The sequence below is a fragment of the Pelmatolapia mariae genome, linkage group LG6 (genome assembly GCF_036321145.2).
Source record: "Pelmatolapia mariae isolate MD_Pm_ZW linkage group LG6, Pm_UMD_F_2, whole genome shotgun sequence".
Taxonomy (NCBI): Eukaryota; Metazoa; Chordata; class Actinopteri; order Cichliformes; family Cichlidae; genus Pelmatolapia; species Pelmatolapia mariae.
This window is the reverse complement of record NC_086232.1, coordinates 6577694-6590772: the sequence shown is the minus strand read 5'-3', so window position 1 is coordinate 6590772 and position 13079 is coordinate 6577694. Positions and strand designations below refer to the sequence as shown.

The 13079-nt window shown below is 60.0% G+C and overlaps 1 non-coding gene across 1 annotated transcript; it reads right to left on the bottom strand.

The window, feature by feature from the left end:
• Positions 1 to 12960: 12960 nt before the first annotated feature.
• LOC134629863 (5S ribosomal RNA) lies at positions 12961 to 13079 on the bottom strand. The gene has a single exon (XR_010094096.1). It is a non-coding gene; the product is annotated as a 5S ribosomal RNA (ribosomal RNA).

The window sequence follows — 13079 nt, the reverse complement described above, 5'->3', positions numbered from 1 at the left end:
TGGTGTGGTGTACATGTCCTCATCTAGAGTCACAGGCCATGGTGTGGTGTAGATGGTCTCAGCCAGAGCCACAGGCCCTTGGGTGGTGTAGTTGGCCTCAGCCAGAGCCACAGGCACTGGTGTGGTGTCCATAGCCTCAGCCAGCAGCACAGGCCTTGGTGTGGTGTCCATGGCCTCAGCCAGTAGCAAAGGCCCTGGTGTGGTGTTGGTAGCCTAAGCTGGCTGCACAGGTCCACAGCCAGCAGCACAAGCCCTGGTGTGGTGTACATGGCCTCAGTTAGAGGCACAGGCCCTGGTGTGGTGTAGATGGTCTCAGCCAGAGACACAGGCCCATGTGTGGTGTAGCTGGCCTCAGCCAGCAGCACAGGCCCTGGTGTGGTGTCCATATACTCAGCCACCAGCACAGGTCCTGTGTGGTGTAGATGGCCTCAGCCAGAGCCACAGGCCCTGGTGTGGTGTAGTTGGCCTCAGCCAGCAGCACAGGCCCTGGTGTGGTGTCCATGGCCTCAGCCAGAAGGACTAGCCCTGGTTGGAAGTAGATGGCCTCAGACAGATCCACAGCCCCTTTGTGGTGTAGTATGCCTCAACCAGCAGCACAGGCCCTGGTGTGGTGTTGGTGGCCAAAGCCGGCTGCACTGGTCCTGTGTGGTGTAGTTTGCCTCAGCCAGTAGCAAAAGCCCTGGTGTGGTGTCCATGGCCTCAGCAAGAAGCACTGGCCCTGGTGTGATGTAGACGGCCTCAGCCAGAGCCTCAGGCCCTGGTTTGGTGTAGGTGGCCTAAGCTGGCTGCACAGTTCCACAGCCAGAAGCACAGGCCCTGGTGTGGTTTAATTGGCCTCAGCCAGAAGCACAGGCCCTGGTGTGGTGTAGTTGGCCTCAGCCAGAAGCACAGGCCCTGGTGTGGTGTACATAGCCTCAGCCAGCAGCACAGGTCCTGTGTGGTGTAGGTGGCTTCAGCCAGAAGCACAGGACCTGGTGTGATGAACATTGCCTCATCCAGCAGCACAGTCCTTGGTGTGTTGTAGACGGCCTCAGCCAGAGCCACACGCCCTGGTGTGGTGTACATGGCCTCAGACAAAGCCACAGGCCCTGGTGAGGTGTCCATGGCCTCAGCCAGTAGCACAGGTCCTGGTGTGATGTAGACGGCCTCAGCCAGAGCCTCAAGCCCTGGTTCGGTTTAGGTGGCCTAAACCGGCTGCACAGGTCCACAGCCAAAAGCACAGTCCCTGGTTTGGTGTAGTTGGCGTCAGCCAGAAGCACAGGCCCTGGTGTGGTGTAGCTGACGTCAGCCACAGCCACAGGCCCTGGTGTGGTGTCCATAGCCTCATCCAGCAGCACAGGTCCTACTGTGGTGTAGGTGGCCTCAGCCAGCAGCAGAGGCCCGGGGGTGATGAACATGGCCTCATCCAGCAGCACAGCCCTTGGTGTGTTGTAGACGGCCTCTTCCAGAGCCACAGGACCATGGTGTGGTTTAGGTTGCCTCAGACAGCAGCACAGGCCCTGGGGTGATGAACATGGCCTCATCCAGAGCCAAAGGCCCTGGGCTGGTGTCCATAGCTTTAGCCAGCAGCACAGGCCCTGGTGTGGTGTCCATAGCCTCAGCTAGCAGCACAGGTCCTGTGTGGTGTAGATGGCCTCAGACAGAGCCACAGGCCCTGGTGTGTTGTAGACGGCCTCATCCAGAGCCACAGGCCCTGTGTGGTGTACATGGCCTCAGCCAGAGCCACAGGCTCTGGGGTGGTCTCCATAGCCTCAGCCAGCAGCACAGGCCTTGGTGTGGTGTCCTTGGCCTCAGCCAGCAGCACAGGCCCTGGTGTGGTGTAGGTGGCCTAAGCTGGCTGCACAGGTCCACCGCCAGCAGCACAGGCCCTGGTGTGGTGTACATGGCCCTAGCTAGAGGCACAGGCCCTGTTGTGGTGTAGATGGTCTCATCCAGAGACACAGGCCCTCGGTGTGTTGTAGACGGCCTCATCAGGAGCCACAGGCCCTGTTGTGGTGTAGGTTGCCTCAGCCAGCAGCACAGGCCCTGTGTGGTGTACATGGCCTCAGCCAGTAGCACAGGCCCTGGTGTGATGTAAACTGCTTCAGCCAGAGCCACAGGCCATGGTGTGATGTAGGTGGCCTAAGCTGGCTGCACAGGTCCAAAGCCAGCAGTACAGTGCCTGGTGTGGTGTCCATGGCCTCAGCCAGAAGCACTGGCCCTGGTGTGGTGTAGATGGCCTCAGACAGAGCCACATGCCCTGGTGGGGTGTAGTTGGCCTCAGCCAGCAGCACAGGTCCTGGTGTGGTGTAGATGGCCTCAGCCAGCAGCACAGGCCCTGGTGTGGTGTCCATGGCCTCAGCCAGAAGCAGTGGCCCTGGTGTGGTGTAGATGGCCTCAGATAAAGCCACAGGCCCTTGTTTGGTGTAGTTGGCCTCAGCCAGCACCACAGGCCCTGGTGTGGTGTCCATAGCCTCAGCCAGCAGCACAGGACCTGGTGTGATGAACATTGCCTCATCCAGCAGCACAGTCCTTGGTGTGTTGTAGACGGCCTCATCCAGAGCCACAGGCCGTGGTGTGGTGTACATGGCCTCAGACAAAGCCACAGGCCCTGGTGAGCTGTCCATGGCCTCAGCCAGAGCCACAGGCCTTGGTGTTGTGTAGGTGGCCTAAGCTGGCTGCACAGGTCCACATCCGGAAGCACAGGCCTTGGTGTGTTGTAGATTGCCTCAGCCAGAGTCGCAGACCCTGTTGTGGTGTTCATGGCCTACGCCAGAGCTACAGGCCCACAGCAAGCAGCACAGGCCCTGGTGTGGTGTCCATAGCTCAGCCAGCAGCACAGGTCCTGTTGTGCTCTCCATGGCCTCAGCCAGAAGCACTGGCCCTGGTGTGGTGTAGATGGCCTCAGACAGAGCCACATGCCCTGGTGGGGTGTAGTTGGCCTCAGCCAGCAGCACAAGTCCTGGTGTGGTGTAGATGGCCTCAGCCAGCAGCACAGGCCCTGGTGTGGTGTCCATGGCCTCAGCCAGAAGCACTGGCCCTGGTGTGATGTAGATGGCCTCAGCCAGAGCCACAGGTCCTGCTGTGGTGTAGTTGGCCTCAGCCAGCATCAAAGCCCGGCCGTGGTTTACATGGCCTCAGCCAGTAGCCACAGGCACTGGTGTGGTGTCCATAGCCTCAGCCAGCAGCACAGGCCTTGGTGTGGTGTCCATGGCCTCAGCCAGTAGCACAGGCCCTGGTGTGGTGTAGGTTGCCTAAGCTGGCTGCACAGGTCCACAGCGAGCAGCACAAGCCCTGGTGTGGTGTACATTGCCTCAGCTAGAGGCACAGGCCCTGGTGTGGTGTAGATGGTCTCAGCCAGAGACACAAGCCCTTGTGTGGTGTACATGGCCTCAGTTAGAGGCACAGGGCCTGGTGTGGTGTAGATGGTCTCAGCCAGAGACACAGGCCCATGTGTGGTGTAGTTGGCCTCAGCCAGCAGCACAGGCCCTGGTGTGGTGTCCATATACTCAGCCAGCAGCACAGGTCCTGTGTGGTGTAGATGGCCTCAGCCAGAGCCACAGGCCCTGGTGTGGTGTAGTTGGCCTCAGCCAGCAGCACAGGCCCTGGTGTGGTGTCCATGGCCTCACCCAGCAGCACAGCCCTTGGTGTGTTGTAGACGGCCTCATCCAGAGCCACAGGCTCAGTGTGCTGTATATTGCCTCAGCCAGCAGCACAGGCCTTGGTGTGGTGTCCATGGCCTCAGCCAGTAGCACAGGCCCTGGTGTGATGTAGACGGGCTCAGCCAGAGCCACAGGCCATGGTGTGGTGTAGGTGGCCTAGCTTGCTGCACAGGTCCACAGCCAGCAGCACAGGCCCTGGTGTGGTGTACATGTCCTCATCTAGAGTCACAGGCCATGGTGTGGTGTAGATGGTCTCAGCCAGAGCCACAGGCCCTTGGGTGGTGTAGTTGGCCTCAGCCAGAGCCACAGGCACTGGTGTGGTGTCCATAGCCTCAGCCAGCGGCACAGGCCTTGGTGTGGTGTCCATGGCCTCAGCCAGTAGCAAAGGCCCTGGTGTGGTGTAGGTAGCCTAAGCTGGCTGCACAGGTCCACAGCCAGCAGCACAAGGCCTGGTGTGGTGTACATGGCCTCAGTTAGAGGCACAGGGCCTGGTGTGGTGTAGATGGTCTCAGCCAGAGACACAGGCCCATGTGTGGTGTAGTTGGCCTCAGCCAGCAGCACAGGCCCTGGTGTGGTGTCCATATACTCAGCCAGCAGCACAGGTCCTGTGTGGTGTAGATGGCCTCAGCCAGAGCCACAGGCCCTGGTGTGGTGTAGTTGGCCTCAGCCAGCAGCACAGGCCCTGGTGTGGTGTCCATGGCCTCAGCCAGAAGCACTAGCCCTGGTTGGAAGTAGATGGCCTCAGACAGATCCACAGCCCCTTTTGTGGTGTAGTATGCCTCAACCAGCACCACAGGCCCTGGTGTGGTGTTGGTGGCCAAAGCCGGCTGCACTGGTCCTGTGTGGTGTAGTTTGCCTCAGCCAGTAGCAAAAGCCCTGGTGTGGTGTCCATGGCCTCAGCAAGAAGCACTGGCCCTGGTGTGATGTAAACGGCCTCAGCCAGAGCCTCAGGCCCTGGTTTGGTGTAGGTGGCCTAAGCTGGCTGCACAGTTCCACAGCCAGAAGCACAGGCCCTGGTGTGGTTTAATTGGCCTCAGCCAGAAGGACAGGCCCTGGTGTGGTGTAGTTGGCCTCAGCCAGAAGCACAGGCCCTGGTGTGGTGTACATAGCCTCAGCCAGCAGCACAGGTCCTGTGTGGTGTAGGTGGCATCAGCCAGAAGCACAGGACCTGGTGTGATGAACATTGCCTCATCCAGCAGCACAGTCCTTGGTGTGTTGTAGACGGCCTCAGCCAGAGCCACAGGCCCTGGTGTGGTGTACATGGCCTCAGACAAAGCCACAGGCCCTGGTGAGGTGTCCATGGCCTCAGCCAGTAGCACAGGTCCTGGTGTGATGTAGACGGCCTCAGCCAGAGCCTCAAGCCCTGGTTCGGTTTAGGTGGCCTAAACCGGCTGCACAGGTCCACAGCCAAAAGCACAGGCCCTGGTTTGGTGTAGTTGGCGTCAGCCAGAAGCACAGGCCCTGGTGTGGTGTAGCTGACGTCAGCCACAGCCACAGGCCCTGGTGTGGTGTCCATAGCCTCATCCAGCAGCACAGGTCCTACTGTGGTGTAGGTGGCCTCAGCCAGCAGCAGAGGCCCGGGGGTGATGAACATGGCCTCATCCAGCAGCACAGCCCTTGGTGTGTTGTAGACGGCCTCTTCCAGAGCCACAGGACCATGGTGTGGTGTAGGTTGCCTCAGACAGCAGCACAGGCCCTGGGGTGATGAACATGGCCTCATCCAGAGCCAAAGGCCCTGGGCTGGTGTCCATAGCCTTAGCCAGCAGCACAGCCCTTGGTGTGGTGTCCATAGCCTAAGCCAGCAGCACAGGTCCTGTGTGGTGTAGATGGCCTCAGACAGAGCCACAGGCCCTGGTGTGTTGTAGACGGCCTCATCCAGAGCCACAGGCCCTGTGTGGTGTACATGGCCTCAGCCAGAGCCAAAGGCTCTGGGGTGGTCTCCATAGCCTCAGCCAGCAGCACAGGCCTTGGTGTGGTGTCCTTGGCCTCAGCCAGCAGCACAGTCCCTGGTGTGGTGTAGGTGGCCTAAGCTGGCTGAACAGGTCCACCGCCAGCAGCACAGGCCCTGGTGTGGTGTACATGGCCTTAGCTAGAGGCACAGGCCCTGTTGTGGTGTAGATGGTCTCATCCAGAGACACAGGCCCTCGGTGTGTTGTAGACGGCCTCATCAGGAGCCACAGGCCCTGTTGTGGTGTAGGTTGCCTCAGCCAGCAGCACAGGCCCTGTGTGGTGTACATGGCCTCAGCCAGTAGCACAGGCCCTGGTGTGATGTAAACTGCTTCAGCCAGAGCCACAGGCCATGGTGTGGTGTAGGTGGCCTAAGCTGGCTGCACAGGTCCAAAGCCAGCAGTACAGTGCCTGGTGTGGTGTCCATGGCCTCAGCCAGAAGCACTGGCCCTGGTGTGGTGTAGATGGCCTCAGACAGAGCCACATGCCCTGGTGGGGTGTAGTTGGCCTCAGCCAGCAGCACAGGTCCTGGTGTGGTGAAGTTGGCCTCAGCCAGAAGCACAGGCCCTGGTGTGGTGTAGCTGACGTCAGCCAGAGCCACAGGCCCTGGTGTGGTGTCCATAGCCTCATCCAGCAGCACAGCCCTTGGTGTGTTGTAGATGGCCGATTCCAGCACCACAGGCCCAGTTGTGGTGTAGTTGCCTCAGCCAGAGCCAAAGGCCCTGGTGTGGTCTAGGTGGCCTAAGCCGGCTGCACAGGTCCTGTGTGATGTAGTTTGCCTCAGCCAGTAGCACAGGCCCCGGGGTGATGAACATGGCCTCACCCAGCAGCACAGCCCTTGGTGTGTTGTAGACGGCCTCATCCAGAGCCACAGGCTCAGTGTGCTGTACATTGCCTCAGCCAGCAGCACAGGCCTTGGTGTGGTGTCCATGGCCTCAGCCAGTAGCACAGGCCCTGGTGTGATGTAGACGGGCTCAGCCAGAGCCACAGCCCATGGTGTGGTGTAGGTGGCCTAGCTTGCTGCACAGGTCCACAGCCAGCAGCACAGGCCCTGGTGTGGTGTACATGTCCTCATCTAGAGTCACAGGCCATGGTGTGGTGTAGATGGTCTCAGCCAGAGCCACAGGCCCTTGGGTGGTGTAGTTGGCCTCAGCCAGAGCCACAGGCACTGGTGTGGTGTCCATAGCCTCAGCCAGCAGCACAGGCCTTGGTGTGGTGTCCATGGCCTCAGCCAGTAGCAAAGGCCCTGGTGTGGTGTTGGTAGCCTAAGCTGGCTGCACAGGTCCACAGCCAGCAGCACAAGCCCTGGTGTGGTGTACATGGCCTCAGTTAGAGGCACAGGCCCTGGTGTGGTGTAGATGGTCTCAGCCAGAGACACAGGCCCATGTGTGGTGTAGCTGGCCTCAGCCAGCAGCACAGGCCCTGGTGTGGTGTCCATATACTCAGCCACCAGCACAGGTCCTGTGTGGTGTAGATGGCCTCAGCCAGAGCCACAGGCCCTGGTGTGGTGTAGTTGGCCTCAGCCAGCAGCACAGGCCCTGGTGTGGTGTCCATGGCCTCAGCCAGAAGGACTAGCCCTGGTTGGAAGTAGATGGCCTCAGACAGATCCACAGCCCCTTTGTGGTGTAGTATGCCTCAACCAGCAGCACAGGCCCTGGTGTGGTGTTGGTGGCCAAAGCCGGCTGCACTGGTCCTGTGTGGTGTAGTTTGCCTCAGCCAGTAGCAAAAGCCCTGGTGTGGTGTCCATGGCCTCAGCAAGAAGCACTGGCCCTGGTGTGATGTAGACGGCCTCAGCCAGAGCCTCAGGCCCTGGTTTGGTGTAGGTGGCCTAAGCTGGCTGCACAGTTCCACAGCCAGAAGCACAGGCCCTGGTGTGGTTTAATTGGCCTCAGCCAGAAGCACAGGCCCTGGTGTGGTGTAGTTGGCCTCAGCCAGAAGCACAGGCCCTGGTGTGGTGTACATAGCCTCAGCCAGCAGCACAGGTCCTGTGTGGTGTAGGTGGCTTCAGCCAGAAGCACAGGACCTGGTGTGATGAACATTGCCTCATCCAGCAGCACAGTCCTTGGTGTGTTGTAGACGGCCTCAGCCAGAGCCACACGCCCTGGTGTGGTGTACATGGCCTCAGACAAAGCCACAGGCCCTGGTGAGGTGTCCATGGCCTCAGCCAGTAGCACAGGTCCTGGTGTGATGTAGACGGCCTCAGCCAGAGCCTCAAGCCCTGGTTCGGTTTAGGTGGCCTAAACCGGCTGCACAGGTCCACAGCCAAAAGCACAGTCCCTGGTTTGGTGTAGTTGGCGTCAGCCAGAAGCACAGGCCCTGGTGTGGTGTAGCTGACGTCAGCCACAGCCACAGGCCCTGGTGTGGTGTCCATAGCCTCATCCAGCAGCACAGGTCCTACTGTGGTGTAGGTGGCCTCAGCCAGCAGCAGAGGCCCGGGGGTGATGAACATGGCCTCATCCAGCAGCACAGCCCTTGGTGTGTTGTAGACGGCCTCTTCCAGAGCCACAGGACCATGGTGTGGTTTAGGTTGCCTCAGACAGCAGCACAGGCCCTGGGGTGATGAACATGGCCTCATCCAGAGCCAAAGGCCCTGGGCTGGTGTCCATAGCCTTAGCCAGCAGCACAGGCCCTGGTGTGGTGTCCATAGCCTCAGCTAGCAGCACAGGTCCTGTGTGGTGTAGATGGCCTCAGACAGAGCCACAGGCCCTGGTGTGTTGTAGACGGCCTCATCCAGAGCCACAGGCCCTGTGTGGTGTACATGGCCTCAGCCAGAGCCACAGGCTCTGGGGTGGTCTCCATAGCCTCAGCCAGCAGCACAGGCCTTGGTGTGGTGTCCTTGGCCTCAGCCAGCAGCACAGGCCCTGGTGTGGTGTAGGTGGCCTAAGCTGGCTGCACAGGTCCACCGCCAGCAGCACAGGCCCTGGTGTGGTGTACATGGCCCTAGCTAGAGGCACAGGCCCTGTTGTGGTGTAGATGGTCTCATCCAGAGACACAGGCCCTCGGTGTGTTGTAGACGGCCTCATCAGGAGCCACAGGCCCTGTTGTGGTGTAGGTTGCCTCAGCCAGCAGCACAGGCCCTGTGTGGTGTACATGGCCTCAGCCAGTAGCACAGGCCCTGGTGTGATGTAAACTGCTTCAGCCAGAGCCACAGGCCATGGTGTGATGTAGGTGGCCTAAGCTGGCTGCACAGGTCCAAAGCCAGCAGTACAGTGCCTGGTGTGGTGTCCATGGCCTCAGCCAGAAGCACTGGCCCTGGTGTGGTGTAGATGGCCTCAGACAGAGCCACATGCCCTGGTGGGGTGTAGTTGGCCTCAGCCAGCAGCACAGGTCCTGGTGTGGTGTAGATGGCCTCAGCCAGCAGCACAGGCCCTGGTGTGGTGTCCATGGCCTCAGCCAGAAGCAGTGGCCCTGGTGTGGTGTAGATGGCCTCAGATAGAGCCACAGGCCCTTGTTTGGTGTAGTTGGCCTCAGCCAGCACCACAGGCCCTGGTGTGGTGTCCATAGCCTCAGCCAGCAGCACAGGACCTGGTGTGATGAACATTGCCTCATCCAGCAGCACAGTCCTTGGTGTGTTGTAGACGGCCTCATCCAGAGCCACAGGCCGTGGTGTGGTGTACATGGCCTCAGACAAAGCCACAGGCCCTGGTGAGCTGTCCATGGCCTCAGCCAGAGCCACAGGCCTTGGTGTTGTGTAGGTGGCCTAAGCTGGCTGCACAGGTCCACATCCGGAAGCACAGGCCTTGGTGTGTTGTAGATTGCCTCAGCCAGAGTCGCAGACCCTGTTGTGGTGTTCATGGCCTACGCCAGAGCTACAGGCCCACAGCAAGCAGCACAGGCCCTGGTGTGGTGTCCATAGCTCAGCCAGCAGCAGAGGTCCTGTTGTGCTCTCCATGGCCTCAGCCAGAAGCACTGGCCCTGGTGTGGTGTAGATGGCCTCAGACAGAGCCACATGCCCTGGTGGGGTGTAGTTGGCCTCAGCCAGCAGCACAAGTCCTGGTGTGGTGTAGATGGCCTCAGCCAGCAGCACAGGCCCTGGTGTGGTGTCCATGGCCTCAGCCAGAAGCACTGGCCCTGGTGTGATGTAGATGGCCTCAGCCAGAGCCACAGGTCCTGCTGTGGTGTAGTTGGCCTCAGCCAGCATCAAAGCCCGGCCGTGGTTTACATGGCCTCAGCCAGTAGCCACAGGCACTGGTGTGGTGTCCATAGCCTCAGCCAGCAGCACAGGCCTTGGTGTGGTGTCCATGGCCTCAGCCAGTAGCACAGGCCCTGGTGTGGTGTAGGTTGCCTAAGCTGGCTGCACAGGTCCACAGCGAGCAGCACAAGCCCTGGTGTGGTGTACATTGCCTCAGCTAGAGGCACAGGCCCTGGTGTGGTGTAGATGGTCTCAGCCAGAGACACAAGCCCTTGTGTGGTGTACTTGGCCTGACCCGCAGCACAGGCCCTGGTGTGGTGTAGTTGGCCTCAGCCAGAAGCACAGGCCCTGGTGTGTGCTGCTGCACAGGCCCTGGTGTGGTGTAGGTGGCCTAAGCCGGCTGCACAAGTCCTGTGTGGTGTAGTTTGCCTCAGCCAGTAGCACAGGCCCTGATGTGGTGTCCATGGCCTCAGCAAGAAGCACAGGCCCTGGTGTGGTGTACATGGCCTCAGCCAGAGCGTCAGGCCCTGGTATGGTGTAGGTGGCCTAAACTGGCTGCACAGGTCCACAGCCAGCAGCACAGGCCCTGGTGTGGTGTACATGGCCTCATCTAGAGTCACAGGCCATGGTGTGGTGTAGATGGTCTCAGCCAGAGCCTCAGGCCCTTGTGTGGTGTAGTTGGCCTCAGCCAGCAACAAAGGCCCTGGTGTGGTGTCTATAGCCTCAGCCAGCAGCACAGGTCATGTGTGGTGTAGGTGGCCTCAGCCAGAAGCACAGGACCTGGTGTGATGAACATTGCCTCATCCAGCAGCACAGTTCTTGGTGTGTTGTAGACGGCCTCAGCCAGAGCCACAGGCCCTGGTGTGGTGTACATGGCCTCAGACAAAGCCACAGGCCCTGGTGAGGTGTCCATGGCCTCAGCCAGAAGCTGTGGCCCTGGTGTGGTGTAATTGGCCTCAGCCAGAAGCGCAGACCCTGGTGTGGTGTAGCTGACGTCAGCCAGAGCCACAGGCCCTGGGGTGGTGTCCATAGCCTCATCCAGCAGCACAGCCCTTTTTTGTGTTGTAGAAGGCCTCTTCCAGTTCCACCGGCCCAGTTGTGCTGTAGGTTGCCTCAGCCAGCAGCGCAATACCTGTGTGGTGTACATGGCCTCAACCAGAGCCACAGGCCCTGTGTGGTGTACATGGCCTCAGCCAGAGCGACAGGCCCTGGTGTGGTGTAGTTGGCCTCAGCCAGCAGCACAGGCCCTGGTGTGGTGTCCATAGCCTCAGTCAGCAGCACTGGCCCTGGTTGGCTGTCCATGTCCTCAGACAGATCCACAGGCCCTGGTGTGGTGTAGTTGGCCTCAACCAGCAGCACAGGCCCTGGTGTGCTGTAGACGGCCTCAGACAGAGCCACAGGCCCTGGTGTGGTGTAGGTGGCTTAAGCCGGCTGCACTGGTCCTGTGTGGTGTAGTTTGCCTCAGCCAGTAACACAGGCCCTGATGTGTTGTAGACGGCCTCAGCAAGAAACACAGGCCCTGGTGTGATGTAGCCGGCCTCAGCCAGAGCCTCAGGCCCTGGTATGGTGTAGGTGGCCTAAACTGGCTGCACAGGTCCACAGCCAGCAGTACATGGCCTGGTGTGGTTTCCATGGCCTCACTCAGAAGCACTGGCCGTGGTGTGGTGTAGCTGGCCTCAGCCAGAGCCACAGGCCCTGGTGTGGCGTTCATGGCCTCAGCCAGAGCCAAATGCCCTGGTGTGGTGTCCATAGCTTCAGCCAGCAGCACAGGTCTTGGTGTGGTGTCCATGGCCTCAGCCAGTAGCACAGGCCCTATTGTGATGTAGACAGCCTCAGCCAGAGCCACAGGCCCTGGTGTGGTGTAGGTGGCCTAAGCAGGCTGCACAGGTCCACAGCCAGCAGCACAGGTCCTGATGTGGCGTCCATGGCCTCAGCCAGAAGCACTTGCCCTTGTTGGATTTAGATGGCCTCAGACAGATCCACAGGCCCTGGTGTGGTGTAGATGGCCTCAGCCAGCAGCAAAGGCCCTGGTGTGGTGTCTATAGCCTCAGCCAGCAGCACAGGTCCTGTGTGGTGTAGGTGGCCTCAGCCAGAAGCACAGGACCTGGTGTGATGAACATTGCCTCATCCAGCAGCACAGTCCTTGGTGTGTTGTAGACGGCCTCAGCCAGAGCCAAAGGCCCTGGTGTGGTGTACATGGCCTCAGACAAAGCCACAGGCCCTGGTGAGGTGTCCATGGCCTCAGCAAGAAGCACAGGCCCTGGTGTGATGCAGACGGCATCAGCCAGAGCCTCTGGCCCTGGTTTGGTGTAGATAGCCTAAACCAGCTGCAAAGGTCCACAGCCAGAAGCACAGGCCTTGGTGTGGTTTCCTTGGCCTCAGCCAGCAGCACATGCCCTGGTGTGGTGTAGGTGGCCTAAGCTGGCTGCACAGGTCCACCGCCAGCAGCACAAGCCCTGGTGTGGTGTACATGGCCTCAGCTAGAGGCACAGGCCCTGTTGTGGTGTAGATGGTCTCATCCAGAGACACAGGCCCTCGGTGTGTTGTAGACGGCCTCATCAGGAGCCACAGGCCCTGTTGTGGTGTAGGTTGCCTCAGCCAGCAGCACAGGCCCTGTGTGGTGTACATGGCCTCAGCCAGTAGCACAGGCCCTGGTGTGATGTAAACTGCTTCAGCCAGAGCCACAGGCCATGGTGTGGTGTAGGTGGCCTAAGCTGGCTGCACAGGTCCACAGCCAGCAGTACAGTGCCTGGTGTGGTGTCCATGGCCTCAGCCAGAAGCACTGGCTGTGGTGTGGTGTAGCTGGCCTCAGCCAGAGCCACAGGCCCTGGTGTGGTGTTCATGGTCTCAGCCAGAGCCAAATGCCCTGGTGTGGTGTCCATAGCTTCAGCCAGCAGCACAGGTCTTGGTGTGGTGTCCATGGCCTCAGCCAGTAGCACAGGCCCTGGTGTGATGTTGACGGCCTCAGCCAGAGCCACAGGCCCTGGTGTGGTGTAGGTGGCCTAAGCTGGCTGCACAGGTCCACAGCCAGAAGCACAGGCCCTGGTGTAATGTAGATGACCTATGTTAGCAGAATAGGCCTCGGTGTGGTGCGGATGGACTCACACAGCAGCACAAGACATTGCTGAAAACAGCCAAAAGGTATGTCGTTAATGTGGCATTATTAATGGACCGCTGCTTTGGGTCTTTCAACACCCTCCTTCTCTGGATCAAAACCAGCTCAGTGACATGAAAAGTAAATGCTTACAGCACCTGGTATTCCCATGCAGTCTCCCATTCAAGTACTAACCAAGCCCAACCGTGCTTAGCTTCCGAGATCAGACGAGATCGGGCGTTGCCAAGGCGGTATGGCCGTACGT